Source organism: Schistocerca americana, chromosome X (genome assembly GCF_021461395.2).
Source record: "Schistocerca americana isolate TAMUIC-IGC-003095 chromosome X, iqSchAmer2.1, whole genome shotgun sequence".
Lineage (NCBI taxonomy): Eukaryota > Metazoa > Arthropoda > Insecta > Orthoptera > Acrididae > Schistocerca > Schistocerca americana.
Window position 1 is genome coordinate 393,895,535 of NC_060130.1, and position 22,657 is coordinate 393,918,191.

Genomic DNA, 22,657 nt, shown 5'->3' on the forward strand with positions numbered 1-22,657 from the left:
TGATTAATACTTGAGTTTTAGTCTTCACATACCATAAATGCAAGAAAATTACAAAAATCGAATTGTCGTGAGGTCCCCTTGTCAGTCTCACTGCTATCAGCCTTCTGAAGCAGCCAACACGTAACGCTTCAGCCTACAGACAACGTAATATGCCGTCATGTACCACAATCGCTTCTAATTTATCGCATTTTTCTCTCTCGATCCTGTCAGCTCTTTCGCCTCTAATGACTTCGATGTCGACCGGACGTTAACCCCTAACTTTCTTTTTGTCAATCCTATAATGTCTTTCTAAGTATTGGAAGTTATTAATTATGTAATTTTTTTTAGTTCATCTTTTTGTTAGCCGGTGAAACTTCACGACAGTTACTGGTACTCGCTTTTCGTCCAATTTTAGTGCAAAATATTTGTTTGCTAAATTCTTCTGTGCATAATATACTTCAATTATCGCGTCAAATTGGGGCTCTTTCCAGTGATATGACTGGAAGCGGCGTTCATTTGTGACATATATCCCAATAACTAATCTTGGCTAATGTACTAACTGACTATTTGATTCACACCTGTAATTAGCATCATGTGACAATGGTTTCGAATCTACAGGGAACGGAATCTCTACTTTGGGCTCTACTTGGATAGAGGTACTGATGAGAGGGTTAGTTGCACTGGCGTACATTTGCCGTCAGCGATTTGGGGAAACCACAGAAAACTTATCTGAAAGCGCATACCCTCTCTGAACCACTGCACTAGCCTGCTAAATATGTCCATTCTGAGTAATTTTAGGCCATTTCGGGAACGGCTTCTTAGAGAGCACTGCTCCCGCTTCTTGCCTCCAGCTGAGCTAACATCTGGAGACGTTAAGCTTCATCTCTATCGAATCCTCGCACAGAACTGAACAGCATACCTGACACGAAATTAGATATTAGGTGCTTTGCCACACCTGTCTACACAAACATGTGTCTATTTCCACAAGTCCACCTTAGAAAAACAATACCCAGACAGTTGAAATAAAAAACCGAGACAGATAGCTTTTACGACTTTTCCTCCTTGCTTAGTTTAAAAGTATGCTGTGGTGACAAGTAAATCATCCCGCAAGAGAGGCGAAAGAGTGTTTAGAGTGAGAATACTCATCAACTGCGGGAGTAACACATAGTATCAAAAAGCTGGTTGCACTCCGATGTGGTAACTGGATTTCCTTTCAACGGTCGTTTAGGCGAGCCGTTATTAGACCGCTACGTCCTTCTCTCTCTCTCTCTCTCTCTTTCCCTTTCTCTTTCTCTCTTGCCCTATTTCATTTCATGATTCCCACAGTATTCCCATGGCACTCTTACTCCCATTCCTTCTTTCCCTATTCCTTTCCTTTTCATAACATGGCTCATTCTACACACTGTTCTTTCTCTTCCGTTTCTGCCCCCTACCATCCACTCCCCCTCTCCACCTACCTTCGTCATCTACCTAACTCCTTCGTTTTCACCCACAACCTGTGACCCTACAGAACCTCTAACCTTACCTAGTGTAACTCAGCCTGTTGCCTGAGCAGATCCCTCAAATTTCAGTGAATGCGCAGGGCTTGTTCTCAAGATATTCCGCCTTTCCGCGTCGCCTCAATCATTTTTTTTACTAGCTTTTCTAAATTTAAAACGATAAATTCGTCGCCTATTATATTTTTTATGCTCCCTGTGAAAATTTTCTTTAAAATATTTCTAAAAACGAATGTAAATGTTTCAAATTTTTTAATTATAATATAAAATTCACTGCATTCTAATACCATTAAGTTGAACAGGGTAAGTTTGTACAAATGAAAGCCCACCTCCGCTCATATAGAGAGAGGGGATCGAAAGAACAGTGTAGCAAAAAAATTGTTGTTATAACATCTTCAAATTTCCTAAAACCAATCGTTTTATTTCGCATTCCACTCCTCGTGACGCAGTTGTTACTACACTGTACTCGGTTCCGGGAGGGCGGCGGTTCAAGCCCCATCCAGCCATCAACACTTATGTTTACTGTGGCTTTCCTTAAGTCACCTACAAGTTCATTTCAGGCCTTCTCTTCTCTCTAGTCCACCCCATAACTTTCCTGGAGTGTAATTTCCGTTTCACTACTTTTACAAAACGTTCTCCATCAAAGCCTACATAATGTACTCCAAGATGTTACTCCTGGGGGGTGTAAAATGAATGTGCGCGACGGAAAATAATAAACGCTAAAATGTTTTGTCCTGTCTGACTACCCCCAGAAACAGATCTTAGGATCCCTTAATGCTCTTTTTTACATATAAATTACAATCTAAACATAAATGAATGATGAAGGCAACTAACACTACTAAATGATAAACGTTGTTGTTTAATACATATTTATTATAGATTAAAATCAACCCTTTACGTACAATTGTCTATATTTCCTAACTAAAATTATTAACCAATTGCCCGTCTCTGCCCCTTATTATGATTGCACGGTCGAATACCACTAACGCGAAATGACTGACATCATCTACGTATCAATCACTAGAAGACACTACTTTCAAAGATGATCTATGGTGGCGTGGAACCTCAGCGGAAATAAATTAACGTGATCCCAGCTCTTTAGCTTTATAGTCTTAATAAGCCGAAGCAATTTGTGATATCACCGTATGTACTGCATCCGATGCTTCGAAGTGATGGTGCTCGTACTCTTCTGCGACGATGGAAGAACTCCAGCCACAAATAAACTCTTTCAAACACTAGGACGGCGGAAGGTGGTCCTCTGACTAATACACTCTAACACTGTCTTTTCCTCTCTGTGTTCTACAGACGAGAAACGCGAACTCCCAGCCACAAGGACAGAGTTCAGATAACGTCTCAACGGAAGTATAGGCAGAAGAAGTGCTCTCATTTACTGAACGCTGCGAACTCAACGATGACTTCCAACCTGGAGGTGAAGTCCAGAATCGTATAGGTTCGCAAAAGTACAGTGTCTAATTGTTCTAACTATAAACTCTACTGAGATCAAAGACAGCAAGTCCGTCTGTACCAACAAAGCTGATACTGGGTGACCGTCACACACAGGCGCTCACTACCGAAGACCACGTCTCTCCACCGCTGGATTCTCAGCAAGGCTCGGCTCCCCACCCTCGTAATTCCGAAAACGAATCATATTTCCGAAACCACGGAATATTCTCCCTCTCTACAGATTCATCGACATGCCGACCAACCATATTTTAGTCTTTTGTCGTCCAGCGCGGAAAGTTTGCGAAGAAATACCTATACACGTACAATGATACGCTTCTGAGTAAAAATCCTTGGAAATGACCCAGCTTGCGTGGTTTCCGAGATGACACTTCTTCGTTCCTTTCAGCTACGTCCAAGCTTTCCAGATTTTGGAAGTATTATCCGGTTATCCTTCAGGCCCTACTACAACAGCGGCCGGCCGCCCCTGAATTGCGTCTTCGCTCTCAGGTGTCCAGACTGTCCGTCTTGGCAGTTCCTGTGTGGAGCTGAACCACCACACCTGTGTGGGCCTTCCACCCAGGGCTTGAGTTCCGCCTGCCGTTTCATTTCCACTGTCGTTCCAACCACTACTAGTATAGGCAGTCATTCATTACGCCGTTCCGATAATAAAGGCACTCCGTCACCTTTCATGAAATAAGCGTTAACAATTATTTGCAAGGTGTACGTGACAATGTCAGTTTCCTTTATATATATTCATATATACGATGTACAACCTATCACGTGATACGTAATGGTGTTTGTAGATCACGGCAAAGTATGTGCATGAGTGCTTGTAAGGTTAAAATTATAGCCACCTTATAGTACTGCTCAACTGATATTAATGATCAACACACTCCACTTTCCCTCCATCCATTCGTATGAACAGTCACAAAGCCCTGCACCTCCAGTATCACCACCAAAAACATCAGACTGAGAGGAATGGTATAGTGGTAAGACATTGGACACGCAAACCCCTGTACAACCATCACGATATAGAATTCTCTTTATTTCTTTTAACCACCTAAGGCAAACTCTGTGATGGTTCCAAAGAAAAGGACACGGCCGGTTTGCCTCCCCAGCCCCACTGTCAGATTCTTTTCTATTAATCTAGTCGCCGAAGAAACGAGAACACTAATCTTTCTTTCCTCACATATAAGTGCAAGAAATTAGTTTTTATCCATATAATCATGAAGCAATAGGGCTTGTATACTAAAAAACTTATAGTGTGTACGCGCGCGTGTGCGTGTGTGTGTATTTTTGTGTATGTGTGAGTGAGTGAGTGTCTCCTACAAGGAACTTGTATATAAACTAGTGTGCAGAACTTAAGGACGAATGTAACTTGCATATAATGCGACACTGCCAAGTAGCACAGCTCAAAGAAACCTTGACCATTCATAGAAAGAAATGCACACTGTAGTACAGAATAAATACGCAACGAGACGAACGGAAATGAGACTGTTATTCAAAGACAGTAATTAAACTGAAGCCACCGCCATTCGTGATGATCCCCTGGACATTACAAACGTCGGAACATGTTTCTTAATAGGATGTTGGTTGGTTGGTTGTGTTGGGGGGAGGAGACCGAACTGCGAGGTCATCGGTCTCATCGGATTAGGGAAGGAAGTCAGCCGTGCCTTTTTCAAAGGAACCATCCCGGCATTTGCCTGAAGAGATTTAGGGAAATCACGGAAAACCTAAATCAGGATGGCCGGACGCGGGATTGAACCGTCGTCCTTCCGATAATAGGATGTATGATGACCACGGACGGCCGTACATGTTCTGCAACGCACTCCCATGCTGGCCCCATGGTTGGCAAGGAGTTCTTGTGGTAGGGCGATCCATTCCTCCATTAGTGTGGTTGATGAATGCCGGATTAATCGTTGGTGCAGATGGCCGTGCTGCAGAAGTCTTCACAACGCACCTAATACGTTGTCGATGAGATTAAAGGGTGGGGGGGGGGGGGGGGAGGAGGAAACAAGAAGACCAGTCCATCCGCCGAATATTCTATTCTTCCAAGAACTCCTCAACCAGCACTGTTGGATTTGTTCGCACATTGTGATCCATAAAAATAAAGTAATGGCCCAATGCCCACTTGGAAAGATGCACTTTGGGAAATATTATAGTGTCACCATAACGTTGACTGGTGAGGACACTATGTTCAAAGATTTGGAAGTCAGCACGCTAATGCAACATTATGCTGCCCCACACCGTAACACCTGCACTACCAAAACAATCTTGGTCGACAACGTTCCTGGCGGTTACCATATGAAAGTACGTCCAACTTTAACGGACATGATCGTTTCTGTGGTAGAGATGTTGTGGAGACGTTTTGAAGTAAGTCCAGATGCACCAACGACCATCCAGCCGTTGTCAGCTGCGCAGGTGGGAGACTGCAACATCCTACTACAAGCACTCCTTACCGACCTTGTGGCCAGGGTGGGAACACGTTGCACAGCATGCAGGGGTAATGTCCTGGGGACCATAATGAATCGCGGTGACTTCAATTTCAATGATGTCTTTGAATAAAAATGTCAGTTCCGTTCGTCTCATTTCGTATTTCTTCTTTACTATAATGTAGCAGATCTTTCTATGTATTGTCCAAGTTTCATCGAGCTATGTTACTTGGCAGCGACACATCATGTGAAAATTACTTTCGTCCTTAATTTTTGAAAACCAGTGTATTTTAAGTCTCTCAGGTTGAGGAGTAAATTGAGCTATTGCCGATGAGCTCCCATCCCCGGCTGTTTGTGGCGAGGAGGTTGAGTTAACAGCAAAAGATGCAAAATCGGTATTGGATTAAAGGACGCTGTTGTTGAGACTGTTTTTCATAATTTCCTTATTAACCAGAAATAGGTGTCTAATGGCACTGTTGAGACCTGGTGGTCTGTTGCTTAGTATCTGTATCGAAATATTTGTGCCGAGCGGCGTGAGAGGAGAGGATAAGTAATTTGGCGCTAGGCCTTGAGACTTGGCAGAAAGTTAGTGCGCGGGCGGCTGTTCACGGCTGGGTGAGCAGAGGCTCTGCCAAAGACTACTCCAATCGATAGCTGCCCGCCCCTCAGTGCAATAGCGACGAGCGACCACGACAGCCCTCGCGGCTGCACAATCCTTTCAGCTGTACACTCAGTTCCGTCAGAGGTCGATGGGCGGAGATTAACATTAATAAACCGAGGCTTCCTTTTTTGTTACATCACATTATTATTACTGAGCGCGTAGAAACGTTAAACATATAGAAAAATGTGTCAAACACTTTATATTTACAGTTAATAGTACACAATCTTTAATGCAAATACATAGCAACATCGACTGCAATACCTAGAGTGTAACTCTTATTGAAAAGGAACTTATACCAAAGACGACCTACACAAATGATTAAGATGACAAATCTGTAGATGGTCACTAACCCTGAGCATTTTGAAACGCACAAATATTGTGACCAGTGCCTTGCTTGGGATGAAAGAGGTCTGTGTTAACCCCTGCGAACCTCCTTCCACGCAGTTGAGTGCCAGTCTCCTGTGAGTCGACATTGGTTACCGAAGGGGCGCAACGAAACAATTCCCACAAATGGTCAATCGGCCACACATTAGATGAATGAGCAAAATAGGAAATCAGTATCACCCGTCACACAGACTAATATAGTCATTGTCTCATGTGGCTGAACGTTGTCCAGTCGAAATATAGCAGTTTAGATTTCCTGAGAAAATATGTTGCTACAGGCAAAAAATCAACCGGATGTTAAGGATGTTTTTCATATTTCCCTTATTACCCAGAAATAGGGATCTGATGGCGTTGTTAAGACCAGATGTCTGCGTGTCACCTTTCACATTACGAGTTCTCAACACCAGTCTGCTCCAGATTAAGGGTGAGAGTTGAGGTGATCTGGTACACAAACCTGCACTGTACTCGGCTTGTCGAGGAAAGTTTGGTCAAGAAATTCAAGGAACCAACACTGAAGTAAAAAAACTAGCTATTACTGTAACTGATTACAGACAGCTGTACAAGACGCACGTAGGCGGTGTAAATGAGCTACGCAAATACCTGAGGAGTGAGATGCGAAGTGCAAAGTAGCCCCTGATTCTGGTCGTGAGCTGAGCGTCACAGATTTGGCGCAACTATCCTGGCACTGAATGGAACTTTCAGTTTTCATTTTTTAAAGCTGTTTTATGGACTAGCTTCTTAAACTACTTTTGAGGCGGTGACAGGCGACAAATTCTGTTTCACACATTTCCGAGGCACCACGGAATTATACGAAGTACATCTGTTTCCTATGGGCTGCCCTAAGAGGGCGGGTACATTGCCTTTTATGATGTAAATGCTATTAACTGTTGTCAGCTGCACGGTGCTCAATCGAGGCAAGTCTGACTGATGTTATATCTCTTTCGACAAAGTGAGAACCTTCGGACTGTATACTCTATGTTCGGAAGCATAAAAGGCTGCTGTGTTATGAATTTTCAAGAGCAGCATCTAGCAACCATGCCCTCACAGCAAGCATGATAAAACTGTGTCGTCGGTAACCTACACTTGAGCAACAGTGGATCCTCGTGTAAGGCGGCAGCTGCCTTCAGTAGGGCCATGCAGTCATGCGGATGAATGATTATATGCTCCATGACGCCAGTACCGAGAGCTTCCGCTCTTTTACTGTTTGCTTACATTTATCTGCTAGTTCTTCTGGTTTCACCTCTGACCTATTAGTTACAGCACACCAAATCATCACACTTGGTGTTTATCTGTTACGCCATCCAACATAGTGTACCATGACACTACAGCGCAGACTGCCGAATTGTGGTAACCAGGGTAGTGTCCAAAAGGTATCCACGGCAATATCAGTGCTCCATGGTCAAGTAAAAATGTGAACAAATCTGTGTGGTTCGTTAGTAGCACACAGACAGAATGACTGTCGTCCATTGCTATGCCTACATTATGATTTCCAGTACCTAATGACTACTGTGTATTTCCCTCTTCTGTCCACTAGTTTTACACACGCACACACACACACACACACATACTCACACGCAACACTGTGATAACTTGTTGAAGGGCTCTCTACTGATTGAACTCGGTGACGTAATCGTGTTTGCAGTCACACATGAAATTAGACCTACTAGTCCGTCATCTCTCTGGTCTATTAAACATTTATTGTTGACCAACTGAGAAACCCCGAAAATGCCTCGGTGTCTATTTATAGCTGTGCCTAAAACTTCTTACGCCTGGAATTTGTTTTGGACTTATGAAGCGTCTTTGTAGACAAAATTCGGCGTGGTACGATCTGGGACATGAAAGACTAGCTTGTTTGCTTCACTAACACGGGAGAGAGCCACGTAGACCTGGCCGTACGGAGAGTAACTGACACTGAGGTCTATGTTTATATCACGCAGCGCCTGACCTTTACTTCGTTTATAGCGATGACATGAAGTACGTTCACCGGTAATTGTGCACATTAAATGCAAAATGATGAATTATTAGGTATGAGGTGAATTCAAGGTATAATAACTCGCTCGCGTGCGCCACTTCCCATCAAAATTTCCGGTTCAATGATATTATGTTAGAGAGAAGTAACTTTAAGCCGCTTTGAGTAAAGGTTTCCGAGACGTCAGATAATGCGTGATGCTCTCCATAATAGTTACGTCGCACATCAGTTCAGGAGGAGTTTCCGAGTTTCCATAAGGTAGAGTTAAAACCTGATGTTATCGAGCTGCAGCAAATTTCACCTCACGATCTTCATTGGGTTCTGGAGACCGCGGAGTTCTCAGTCTTTTAGCATCTCTGGTGTATTGAGAAAGACTCGACCGTTTCCAGGCGTTTTATTGGTAAACAATACTAAATCAAAATGTAGTGAGTAGGCACACAAATCACGAAGCAAACTTGATAAATTCGTTTTCCTAGCAAAGAATATAATGAAAACATATAGAAGAAAACAAAGCATTGTCGTTACGTTTTTAATAAATGAAGCGAAATCAGTAAATCCGCATACCGTAGTCAAATAAAGATAAGATTTCGGCGCGTAATCCTTTCATTGACGTAAACTTCCGAAAATACATCAGAACCTGAGTTAAAAATAGATGCCATCTATTGATCCTCCGGTGTCCCACGAAATCAAAAGCGCACTGTATTAGTATTTTGGTGCACAACGCTGTGATGATTAAACATTCGAACTACTAAGCTGAGCACACGATTTTAGATGAAACTTTAAACTACGGTACTTTTTTCCCTGTGTTAGAATTTTGACGAGATAAAGCCTATAGCCGTCCGTTGTGGCCGAGCGTTTCTAGGCGCTTCAGTCTGGAACCGCGCGATCGCTACGGTCGCATGTTTGAATCCTGCCTCGGGCGTGGATGAGTGTGATATGGTTAGGTTAGTTAGGTTTAAGTAGTTCTAAGTTCTAGGGGACTGATGACCTCATATGTTAAGTCCCATAATGCTCAGAGCCATTTGAACCATTTGAAAGTTTATATGTTGCCCCAAACTAAACACGAGTTGCCTGTGAAAACTCAATGAAAATTTGTCTAGTAGTTTAGTAGATTAACGTTTTCTAAGAGACAGATAGACTGCCACGATGTTTTGGGTAAGACTTTACATCACGAGATGTTTTTTCCTCTTCTTTTTTCGTTACCGATTTTGATGAAATAAAGCCTGGACGGGGCAGCAAGCTACGCTTACGTTACCTGTGGAAACCCAACGAAAATTCGTCTAGTAGTTTTGGAGATTAGCATATTCAAATAGACAAACAGACGGACACGGTTGTTTTACAGTTTTATTATTAGTATAGAAGATGCATTATTTCAGTTTTGATTCACTCACGCCATTCTTTGTGGGTGTTGCATATTGCTGACCAGACGGGCGCCAGTATTTTCAGTACGGTCCCCTTTGCAAAAATATACTTTAGTACTAGGGAATAACTTGAGATTGCTAACCACTAGTCTAACCGTAAATCGACGTGCTATCCAGGCTGGCCGCAGTGACCGAGTGGCTCGAGGCGCTTCAGTCTGGAACCGCGTGACCGCTATGGTCGCAGGTTCGAATCCTGCCTCGGGCATGGATGTGTGTGATGTCCTTAGGTTAGTTAGGTTTAAGTAGTTCTAAGTCCTAGGGGACTGATGACCTCAGATTCTAAGTCCCATAGTGCTCAGAGCCATTTGAACCATTTGTACTATCCAGCATCTCGTAGGGGCATTAACTGTTGTGTTGGCCAGTACGATGCCGGATGTCTGTTAACACAAGCCGAATACAATTCGATTCAGTTCACGTTTTGTCCCAATCATCATCATTTCATCCCCATCGACGCGCAGGTCGCCGAAGTGGCGTCAAATCGAAAGACCTGCACCAGGCGAACGGTCTACCCGACGGGAGGCCCTAGCCACATGACATTTCCAACGGCAGGTGGCAATGCTAGCAGTGGAAAATATATACGAGTATATAGCTTCTGGGGGACGCGGAAAACAATGCAGGTGTTGTCGTATTGTGGAAACGGAACGATGTATCTGACATCCTAGAGAATGGAAGCATTTCCGGAACAACCAAGTCTGGAATCAATTTTCGTGCCGCCTTGTTTAAAGTATACCGTGCATGGCAAAATGGTGCTATCCAAAACCGGCGCCGAGGCAACTGCGTTGCGCCACGGACCATAGATGTCTGGGGTGAATGACGGCTGTGGAGATGAATACGGGCGAATAGACTCGTAACCGTTGAGTAACTGACCGCCAAGATGACCCAGGAGGCTATCAACAGTGTCTCCTCAATGACCGCTCAGCGAGTGTTGCTGCGTATGGGCCTCCACAGCAGGCGCCTGCACCAATGTTCACTGTTGCTCATCGATGACTAAGGCTGGAATTTGCACGCCAACACCGCAACTGGGCGTCCACTGAGTGGAAATAGGTGACCTTTCTAGATGAATCACGTTTCACGCTCCATCTGACAGGTCGCCGTTGGCGTGCACGGTGTTGAATGGCCGGCCGCTGTGGCCGAGCGGTTCTAGGCGCCTCAGTCTGGAATCGCGCTACCGCTACTGTCGCAGGTTTGAATCCTGCCTCGGTCATGGATGTGTGTGATGTCCTTAGGTTAGTTAGGTTTACGTAGTTCTAAGTTCTAGGGGACTGATGACCTCAGATGTTAAGTCCCATAGTGCTTTGAGCCATTTGAACCATTTTTGGTGTGAAATGTCGAAAGAAGACGCCCTGCATCTGTTCTCGTCTGGGAAATGTATCCGTGGCATTCACGGTATTATCTCGTCATTCCGGAAGACATAATGGATCATACAGGTATGCGCCTATCGTTGAGGACCAAGTCCACTCCTATAAGCAGTTTGTTTTTCCTCGGCGCGATGGCATCTAAAATGTTGAAATGTGTGTGAAATCTCATGGGACTTAACTGCTAAGGTCATCAGACCCTAAGCTTACACACTACTTAACCTAAAGTAGCCTAAGGACAAACACACACACACATGCCCGAGGGAGGACTCGAACCTCCGCCGGGATCAGCCGCACAGTCCATGACTACAGCGCCCTTGACCGCTCGGCTAATCCCGCGCGGCGCGATGGCATCTACTAGCAAGACAATGCAACGTGTCATTCAGCTCGCAGAGTACGTGCATGGTTCGAAGAGCACCAGGATGAGTTTACAGTGCTCCCCTGGCCACTGAACTCACCAGATTTAAACCCAATCGAGAATCTGTGGGATCACTTCGAGCGGGCTGTTCGTGCCATGGATCCTTAAAGGAGAAATCTAGCGCAGCTGACCACGGCGCTATAGTCGGAATGGCTCGACACCCCTGTCGGTACTTGCAAGAACTTCACTGACTCTCTTCCTTCGCGTCTCGCAGCAGTATGCCTTGCAAAATGAGCCGGTTATTCAGGCTTCTGACTGGTGTGACATTAATGTGATTAGATAGTGTATCTGGGACACGAATAATAGTTCTACTCGTCATTTTTTCCGTTTTTCGTCGTTCCTTGGTTGCTTCATAATTTGTGGAGGTATTTTCCATCCATGCAACTAAATGGGAGTTTGTTTTTTTGCCATACGCGTTTCGTTCCTCTTATTTATGAAGCATCTTCAGTGGCCTGTAACTCAAGTTTCTTTTTATACACATAATAAATGTATTATGTAGTAGTTACAATATGTTTCTGTGTTATATGATGTCGTGTTTTTCTCTTGTTTTCGAGATTAGAAACAACTTTTGTAGCACAAATTTCGTGAGGTTAAATCATCATTCGATGCTACGATTTTCAGTGTTGTTAGTCCATATGTTCAAATGGTTCAAATGGCTCTGAGCACTATGGGACTTAACATCTATGGTCATCAGTCTCCTATAACTTGGAACTACTTAAACCTAACTAACCTAAGACCATCACACAACACCCAGTCATCACGAGGCAGAGAAAATCCCTAACCCCGCCGGGAATCGAACCCGGGAACCCGGGCGCGGAGTCCATATGTGTGGTGCTGGAAATGTGTTCATGCGGTCCCTACGCTCCAGATGGCCGATTTCACAATTGCACTTTTCATTTTGAGACCAACATGTGTCTGCTCATGGTGTGTAATGTTGCCAACTGTCGCTGTGTGTTTGTCTTTCGTCTTTTGTTTGTGTTGTGTGAGTCGTTTGATATTTTTCATTTGTCTTGTGTGTGTGTGACTGTACGTGTGTATTTTTTATATGTGAATGTGTCGTTCCTTGCAGGAGCGTTTTATTCGCAAATTTCTTCCACGCTCTCACAAGGAACGACACGTTCACACACAACAAAATAGATACACAAAACAAATCAAAAATATCAAACCACACACACAACACAAACAAAAGACGAAAGATAAAAATACAACGACAATTGGCAACACTGCACACTGTTAACACCACATGTTGGTCACAAAATGAAAAGTGAGGGTCAAAAAACGCCGGAAATCGGTCAACTGGAGCATGGGGACAGAATTAACACATCTGCGAGACCTCACATATTGACTAATAACACTCTAAATCGTAAGTAACACCAACGATGACTTAACCCCACGAACTTTGTGCTACAAAAGTTCTTTCTAATCTGAAAGACAAGAGAAAAACACGGCAAAATGTAACAGAGTAGCATATTGTGACTAATACATAATATATTTATTATATGTATTACAGGCCACTGAAGATGCTCCATAAATAAAAGAAGGGAAACGCGTATGGCAGAAAACAAACTGCCTTTCATTTAGTTACATAGACGGAACATACCTTCATGAATAGTTCTACTAGTGGTGACAGATTTCTGCAGCTCGATCGTCAGTAACGGCTCCTGAAGTGGATCTGGATACTCTGTGCTTGGGGATGGGGTCTGCTTCTCTGGTAACTGTTAAACAATGCAGCTCGTGGGCAGCGTGTGGTAGTAAGGAAATTTCAGGAGTTTCTTATAACCCTTTACCTTGATCAACAAACTTGACATTTTAATGTCCTTGGTTTTTGGATTTAAGAATCCTTCCAACTCCAATCGTGCCGTTCTTCTTTTCTGTATCATGTCAGAATGGGCCTGTTACTTTGTGTAGGTTCATGTAGTTGTATTTGCACCTTTGTGATAAATAAGCTAGGAACTTCCGGAACAACTGGTAAGTGATCGGAAGACAAAGAATTTATTCTTACCTGCCAGTTGATTATTAATGGCCTACGTGACGATCCTAAGTTGAGAACAGTCAGTACTATACAACACGACGTCGATGTTCCTGCAGAACTACAAATGAAAAAATTAAAGACATTCCAAACAGTTATATCGATTCTTCATATTCACAGCTTTACTCCCACCATTACCTTGTCTCCTACCTTCAAGACTTCACAGATGCTCTCCTGCGAACCTTTCGTACCTTGCAGATCCTGAGTTCGAGTCTCGTTCCGGCACACAGTGTAAATCTGCCAGGAAGTTTCATATCAGCGCACACTCCGCTGCAGAGTGAAAATTTCATTCCAGCTTTCATACTGAATGCGTGTGATGAAAGAGTTGAACTTATAAGACCGCTACGGTCGCAGGTTCGAATCCTGCCTCGGGCATGGATGTGTGTGATGTCCTTAGGTTAGTTAGGTTTAATTAGTTCTAAGTTCTAGGCGACTGATGACCTCAGAAGTCAAGTCGCATAGTGCTCAGGGCCATTTGATTTTTTTGAACTTATAAAGCATATTATGAACCCGTCTCAAGCCCACAGAATTGTAACTTCGAGCATCAACAGCATACGCAGTTCACTGGAATTAAATGGCTTGAAAGACTTCCTATATGTTTAATACATTGATATTATTCTACTACAAGAAGTAACTGACACTGCAATACAGGATGTATTTGGGTATATCGCTATGATTAATGCTGCAACTGGAAGTGAACTTGAGACAGCGATACTCTTGAAGGAGGGTATAATAGTCAATCACTTTGAAAAATTCACGAATAGCAGAGGTCTCACTTATACTACCTACAACACCTGGATCGTTAATATATAAGCTCAATCTGGTGGCAGTAAACAACGGAACAAACCAGAGTTTTTTAAATATGAATTTGTCCTCCTCTCCGGAGTGCACTACGATAACATCGTTTTAGCGGGCGATCAAATCCCTAATATTAGACACTCTGCTGAACTAGAATTACGTAATTAAAGAGTTCAGTTTAACTGATATGTGGGAGAGCACAAAAATGTTACACGCCTGATTTTAATTAGATCACCTAGGATACACATATCTAATAACTTAAAAACTAATATCCTGTACACAGAAGTGAGAAGTGTGGCGCACCAGCTTTACTGACTATGCTGCATTTACTCTGAAGCGCCAAAGAACCTGATGTAGGCATGCTTATTTAAATACAGAGTTATGTAAATAGGCAGAATACGGTGCTGCTGTCGACAACGACTATATGACACAACAAGTGTCTGGTGCAGTTGTTAGATCGGTTCCTGCTGCTATAGTGGCAGGTTATCAAGATTTAAGTGAGTTTGAACGTGGTGTTATAGTCGGCGCACGAGCAATGGGACACAGCATCTCCAAGGTTGCGATGAAGTGAGGATTTTCCCGGTACGACCATTTCACGAGTGAATATCAGAAATCCGGTGAAATATAAAATCTCCGACATCGCTGCTGCCAGACAAAAGATCCTACAAGAACGGGACCAACGGCGACTGAAGAGAATCGTTCAATGTGAAGGAAGTGGAACCATTCCTCAGATTGTTGCAGATTTCAATGCTGGGCCATCAACAAGTGTCAGCGTGCGAATCATTCAACGAAACATCATCGATATGGGCTTTCGGAGACGAAGGCCCACTCATGTACCCTTGATGACTGCACGGCACAAAGCTTTACGCTTCGTCTGGGCACGTCAACATCGACATTGGACTGTTGATGACTGGAAACATGTTGGCTGGTCGGACGAATCTTATTTCAGATTGTATCGAGTGGATGGACGTGTACGGGTATGGAGACACCCTCATGAATCCATGGACCCTGCATATCAGAGGGAACTGTACAAGCTGTTGGAGGCTCTGTAATTGTGTGGGGCGTGTGCAGTTGGAGTGATATGGGACCACTGATACGTCTAGATACGACTCTGACCGGTGACACGTACGTAAGCATCCTGTCTGATCACCTCAATCCATTCATGTCCATCGTGCATTCCGACGGACTTGGGCAATTCCAGCAGGACAATGCGACACCCCACACCTCCACAAATGTTACAGAGTGGCTCCAGGGACACTCTTCTGAGTTTAAACATTATTGAGCACATCTGGGATGCATTGCAACGTGCTGTTCAGAAGAGATCTCTGCCAGCTCGTTCTCTTACGGATTTACGGAGAGCCCTGCAGGATTCATGGTGTCAGTTCCTTCGAGCACTACTTCAGACATTAGTCAAGTCCATGCCACGTCCTGTTGCGGCATTTCTGCATGATCACGGGGGCCCTACACGATACTGGGCACGTGTAGCAGTTTCTTTGGCTCTTCAGTGTAAATGCACAATTAATATTGGCAAACAGGACACCTCTCGCACTAGAAGTTACTGGAAGCTAAGCGTTGCACACTTGCAAAATGCCAAACGACCCGAGTGTTTCCACAAAACTTGGCAGGAATGTGAAAGTTACTTCACGTCCTACATTTCTTCTCTGGCCTGGTGGCTAAAATGCGCGAAACCTCGATTGAAGAAAATATTAATCCACTATCCTCGGTATCCTCGGAAAAAACGGTCCTGGTACAAGAAAACAGCCGAGATTTATTCCTACTGCCTGCAGGACCTGTACAAACTGCTCTCACCTGGGAGAAACTTCGATATTTCTGAAATACGCGAAAAGAAGAGGGGACTTAGAAAAATAAACACATAAATTAAAGGAATTGACGGGACTGTTCTCACAACATAGAATGACATCAAAACGGTAATCTATGGCCACCTTGCTGACCTAATGTCCGGCAGTTCTGTCAGTTGCGAAGCACAAGTAGACGCGTCACAAAATCTTCAAGGCAGACTTAGCACTGCTGCGTCTCTGAATCTTGTAGTAGAGATTGATAATGATGATTTGGTAACGACAATTGCTCAGAGACCCAACAACAAAGAGCCGGGCCTAACGGCCTCTCAGCAGAGCTCTACCAAGTTTTCCAGGCGAAAAAAATGGTTCAAATGGCTCTGAGCACTATGGGACTTAACTAATGATGTCAGCAGTCTCCTAGAACTTAGAACTACTTAAACCTAACTAACCTAAGGACATCACACACATCCATGCCCGAGGCAGGATTCGAACCTGCGACCGTAGCGGTCACGCGGTTCCAAACTGACGCGCTTAGAACCGCACGGCCACACCGGCCGGCTTCCAGGCGCAAATGAAATCTAAATTACTCCACGTATGTATGAATTAATGAGCTCTGACATTGAAATCTCAAAGGAATTTCTAGAAGGAACTGTAATGCTAATTCCGAAATACCCACGCAGCGGGTCAATAAAATACCTAAGACCAATTACTCCCATGGATAGTGATTACAAAACTTGGGCGAGCATTCTTGCCGGAAGACTGAAAATGATGATGTATGAGATAACTGGCCCATATCAAACTGGTATGGATAAAGACTGTGTGAAAATATAGTGATGTAATACCGACGGCAGATGCGCTGTAATGAAGTTTCATTTCTAGAAGGCTTTCGATAGGGTGAGCCACCAGCACCTTCTCAAAACAATGACCGCAGTGTGTTTTCCCCAATGTTTTCTCAGATATTGAAGAACAGCACATCTAAATAATGATTAATGGTCAGCGAACTAGGCAACTTGCGTTCACGAGTTCGGTGAGACAAGGTCGTCCTGCGCCGATGGCCTTGTTTGCCACAGCCATTGATCCTCTGCTAGCCAGTCTGCATAAACAGCTACGAGGGCTGTGCATACAAGACCAGAATATAATGATGTTGGTTTCGTGACCATCGGTGAAAGTGACGTGGAGATGACATTGCAGGTCATTAGCAAATGCGAACTTGCATCATGTGCGAAGCTAAGCAAACCTAAATCACGCACCATGAATACAGGGCGCGGAATATCTTTGCAAGACACGGAAGAACTAAATGTGGTCACCCATATGCAAATTCTAGGTATCGACAACAAATCTTATATAAAGCATACTATAGCTGCAAACTCTAGGAAAATCCCTGCAACCGTGCGAACCGGCGTCAAAATGTAGCGTGAGAATACTTGACGACATGCAACGTGTCGAAATCGGCTATGTGGTACATGTATTACACGTACCACCTAAAACAGCAGCAAGATTTCTCTCAGCTTTGGGTCATTTTATAACTCGTGTTAAAATTTTCAAAGTCAAGTTTGACACTTTGATCCTCTCAGCCGAAAACCGGGGACTAAATCTAAGTGACAATGGAAGAAATCTCAATTAGCACTAGAAAATATCGTGAAGTCAAATTAAAAAGAGAGCAGATTGACGCGCTATTGAGCAACTACTTCTGCTGTGACACAACAGCGAAGAGAAAGCCGTCTCAACATGGCCGTGGTACACTGGAAGAAGTACTCATAGATTTAGCGAAACAAAGGAAGTGTTAAAAGTGATACTACTGCCTAATGGATATAATAAAAGTAAATACCTACGCAAGCAGGAATTTACTGAAATGTTCAGAAAGCAAGAGGTACTCTATGTTGCTACTGTGCTATTTTTTCAAGAAAACAGTAGTGAAGAAACAGGCAGAAGAAATCAGGAAATGAAAAATTTTATAATTCTGATATAATACTGTCACTTTAAGTCAATGTAAACTTCAAGAAAAATAATGAGACGGATTAAATATGGCACCTAGGAAACGGAGGTGCGACTGAAGGCACATAAGCCTCTGAAATGGGAATGCTAAACCTTTGGGAAAAAGAGTTGCAATGCTGGATGGACAGATGGAGAGATTTGTATCGAGCGGTGATCGTTGCCCAAGGAAGAACTTAAATGGCTTTGATGGACAATCGAGTGACACACTGAAGATCATTATTTATTAACAAGGTATTAAGATAACACGTCATTTATTTGCTATTTGCATTCACATCCAGTCCACAGTACCCCTGTTACACTTTCTCGAGAACAGGGAATCTTCGTGCTGAGCGTGTTGGTGGTAGGAGGGATGTAAGAACACCGAGTTTGAGGATCCCGTGACACAGGCGTGTAACTATGCACTTCAAACCAGTAAACGCGCTGTGGCCAGCACTTCAGCACAAGCCACGTAACCACTGGAGGATTCTGGAGGCGTAAAGCCTACTCGTGCACTACTTTCGCTATGTACAGCAGTTGGCATATGCGATTTCGGCCTTCGTGTAGAAATTATGCAATGATTTCTTCATAAAGATGTTAATTATGCCACCTTCGACATACACGTGTTCACCAAGGGGGGGGGGGGGGGGGGGGGCAACTTGGATACTACTTCAAACTTCCCGTGTGCCAAACCGGGGCTTGAACCTGGGACCTTTATCTTTCGTGGCTACGTACTGTACTGTGACAGTTATCCAGACATGGCTCACGAGTCACGACATACCCTCACAGGTTTTTTTCCGCCCGTGCCTCATCTCATATTTTACAAACTTCACAGAAATTTTCCTCCGTGATTTGTGGGACTGGAGCTCCTGGTACAAAGAAGAACTCGCGGTAATGAAAGTGTGATGGTGGGTCGTCAGTCGTGTTTGGGCAGCTCAGTTGGCAGAACACTTTCGCATGAAAGGTAAGGGTACCAAGTTTGGTTTATGATCCGACACACTGTCTTAATCTGCCAGGAAATTTCAATTCAGTGCACACTCTATTGTAGAGTGAAAATTAGTTCTGGAAGCATGCTAGTTATTATAACAGTCGGCGAGTTGTAATGGTTGGTAAGTATCTTTTAGGACCTGGAGTACTATTAGCACGCTTAACTGAATCAGCTTACTATCAGTTCTTGTATTCGTCACATAGAGATCTACAGAAGATGGTACCACCTGCTGTGTGCATCACAAGAGTCCTAGCATGTATCAGTGGTACATGGTATTACGTATCATGTGATATGAAGATAAAATAAGGTAGATTCAAAGCACTGGAGAATTTATTCTATCGAGGTGGAGAAGTAGTTTGGAGACTTCTATAGAGGAAATGAGAGGCGTTGGTCGGCGGGCTGGGTGGGATCGCCGCTCACTTTCAAATCTGTAATGGTACCATAGAGAAGCTGAGACTTGTTGGCACCAAGCAGGATCACCCAGGCGTGGGAAACAGTGGATTACAATGACTAGAGTGGCTGTCTGTGTGGACGAGGCTACGCACGAAAGTAGTGTTGTGACTAATTAAACTGATGAAAGACAAGAGAAGAAAGACATAGAGCAGTTCTGACATGTTGCACTCAGAAGATACCACAAGCACATTAGTTTAATCGCGAAACTCGTAACAACTAACGAAGTAATGTTAGAAATATGATTAACATGGGGTAATGAAGCCTCCTAATCGGTCAGGTTGTACAGCTTTCTTGGCGGAGGAGAAGAGCAGTTTCGAACGGCAGGAGCGCCCACTTGGCTACCTGATCTGGAAGAAGAAGAAGAGCATGTTTTTCATAATGACGGTAAAAGTGTTAGTTATAGGTTCCGAATTTTGGCAATCAAAGCTGAAGAATTTGAAAATTTGATCTGCGATTCCAATTATATTCTTATCACATTAATACTGGTAACAGTTAGCTAAATGGACTAACATTAATTCACTTGGAGGGCGTTTCTGCACCATGCTTTACTATTAATTTCATTGTGGTCACTGTATCCAAAAATTACTTCACAAGCATCGATAGCATAAATGCAACTTTCTTTATCAAGTGATGTTCTTATTCTAGGACGTATGACGTTTATGACCTTTCAAAGAACCTAAAATAATTGGTTGAATTATGACTGCAGCAGTTTTCACCATCGCACCTCATGTCCGATTACCTTCTAACAGCCGACTTTGGGGTCTACTGCATGGCTAACGATTCTGCTTCATTTAATGCCTCCTGATTTTTTTTTTTGACATATCAGCAGTGTCGTGTGCCACTCTTCATTATGTAATAAAATTGAGCTTAATCCAGTTGCGCTTAATAAATTTGTACAGTCATTGCTGTGTCACTATTAGGCGTATTAATCACTACCAAACCATACTCCTTGTACAACTACGAGTCAAACATGCACCTAATGATATCTAATTTGTGCAGAAATCATCCTATTCATACTCAGGAACGTATGGATATCTCAAGCAAATAACTAAAAAATTTCGTATTAGACTGAGTATTGGACTACTAGAGCGCCTCGTTTCGAAATCTACAAGAGTGACTGGCGATCAGCACTGTACGTGGGTTTTTTCTCTACCCGTCATGTCACAATCACCAAGTCTGTAGATTTGGTGGTTGTTGTGGACGAAGAAATGCGAGGAGCTCTGCCTGTCATCGTTTTCTCTATCATCAGGGTAAAATGATCTCACCTGACATTCTTCAGCTCCCTGGACAATGCAGACACTGGACAACTTCTCGTACAGAAGGAATTCGACTGCCACATCCAATACTTAATTAATGTGGGAAATACAGGGAGACTACAGCCCAGTAGCAGAGAGCTACAATTAGATCTTGATAACACACAGAAATGAAAGGCAGGCTCGTCACAAAAAAAGGAACTTACCAGTCGATAAATTTTGACTATACGGTGATCTGAAGTCTTGCTACAGGCTAACCAAAAGTACGTGAAAATACATAGAAACACATGAGAAGTAATGATAACTAGTGCAATGCTTGCAGACAGTACTGATCGGAGTATCAGAGATGACTGTAGGAATTTGGAATCACGGACAAAACTAATGAGCCATAAATAGACACGAGATGCGAGAATGCAAACAGGGGCAGCGCGACAAAGTTTACCACTCTAACATTGATGGAGCCTCAATGCTGATTTCTCATGGTGCAAATCGAGTATTTGCATATTAATCACAGTCGGAGTTGCTAAAAGCACTCTACCGCCAATGTTTGATAAAAGTTGAACGTAACAGTGCATGTTTTCTTCCAGCGTGATGGGAACCAACAAATGTGACACAAAATTGGTTGCAGCTACCGCACGAATATTAATGACGAAGTGACACCTACCAAGAATGGCAACAAACAGAGAATGAGAGGGCGCCTCTCAGTAGTTTTGTTACACCGGACACTGCACAACTGTGGGCTTCCTCCGATAGACAAGAGGTTCGTGTAGTCAACTTGAATGGGGGCGGAAATGCACTGTCTTACTGCCGAGCAGCATTTTGGCCTCCCCAGCATGCTGGTTGATGGTCCTAGGATGGCGCCAGTTATCTGACTGCAGAATGGGTCAGTCTCCCTCCATATTGCTGTTGCCTTAGCATAAATTTGAAACTAACGACCACTGGAAAATGTGCAGATTTACGCCATCTTGAGTATTTTATGAATTAAATGACTGGTGATCATGTAAATCGGTCTGTCCCCACTGTGTTGGCTTGGAAAATTTACTTTTAATTCATAGATAAGCTGATTAAGATAAATCATCGTTTTAATTAATTGGTGTACAGCCTTGTGCCCCCTACTATTGAACTCTTAACTGCATAACAAATCTGCATCTGTGAAACGAGCTCATAACTGTTGTTTTTCTCTCTCTCCTTTTATAACGGAAGTTGGCTGGACAGTTGCAGAGACTTCGCCAAGTGCTCTAAATGTCTTCAGAAAGTCGATGTGTTACAACCTGCTCCTTCCAAGGATTCCAAATGGAAGGTTAGCTGCCCTTGCAGCAAATAAAATTCCCTCCTATCTGTCAGACACAAACTGAAACCAAGTAACTAAAAATCTACACTGAACATATGCAAGCAAGAAACAAGTACTCAAAAATATTTTACAGAGATCAAAATGAAATTTACCTACAAGACTGGCTAAGTACAAAAGGCAGAAGAGAAAAAGAACTAGCCTAAATATTGCTTCTGTTCAATATCAATATACGCATATATATATATATATATATATATATATATATATATATATATATATATATATATATATAAAAGAAATCACAACATCAAAAAATAATTAACTACCAGAATGTTGAATGAAAACATGCAAACGCACATGCATTGTGTTGTACACATGCCAGATATCAGTTTTTGGGATGGAGATCCATTACTGTTGCACTTGATTGATTAGTACAGGGACGGCTAACGTCTGTTGTGGATGATGCTGAAGTTGTCGTCCGATGATGTCTCTTATGTGTTCGATTGGACACGGATCT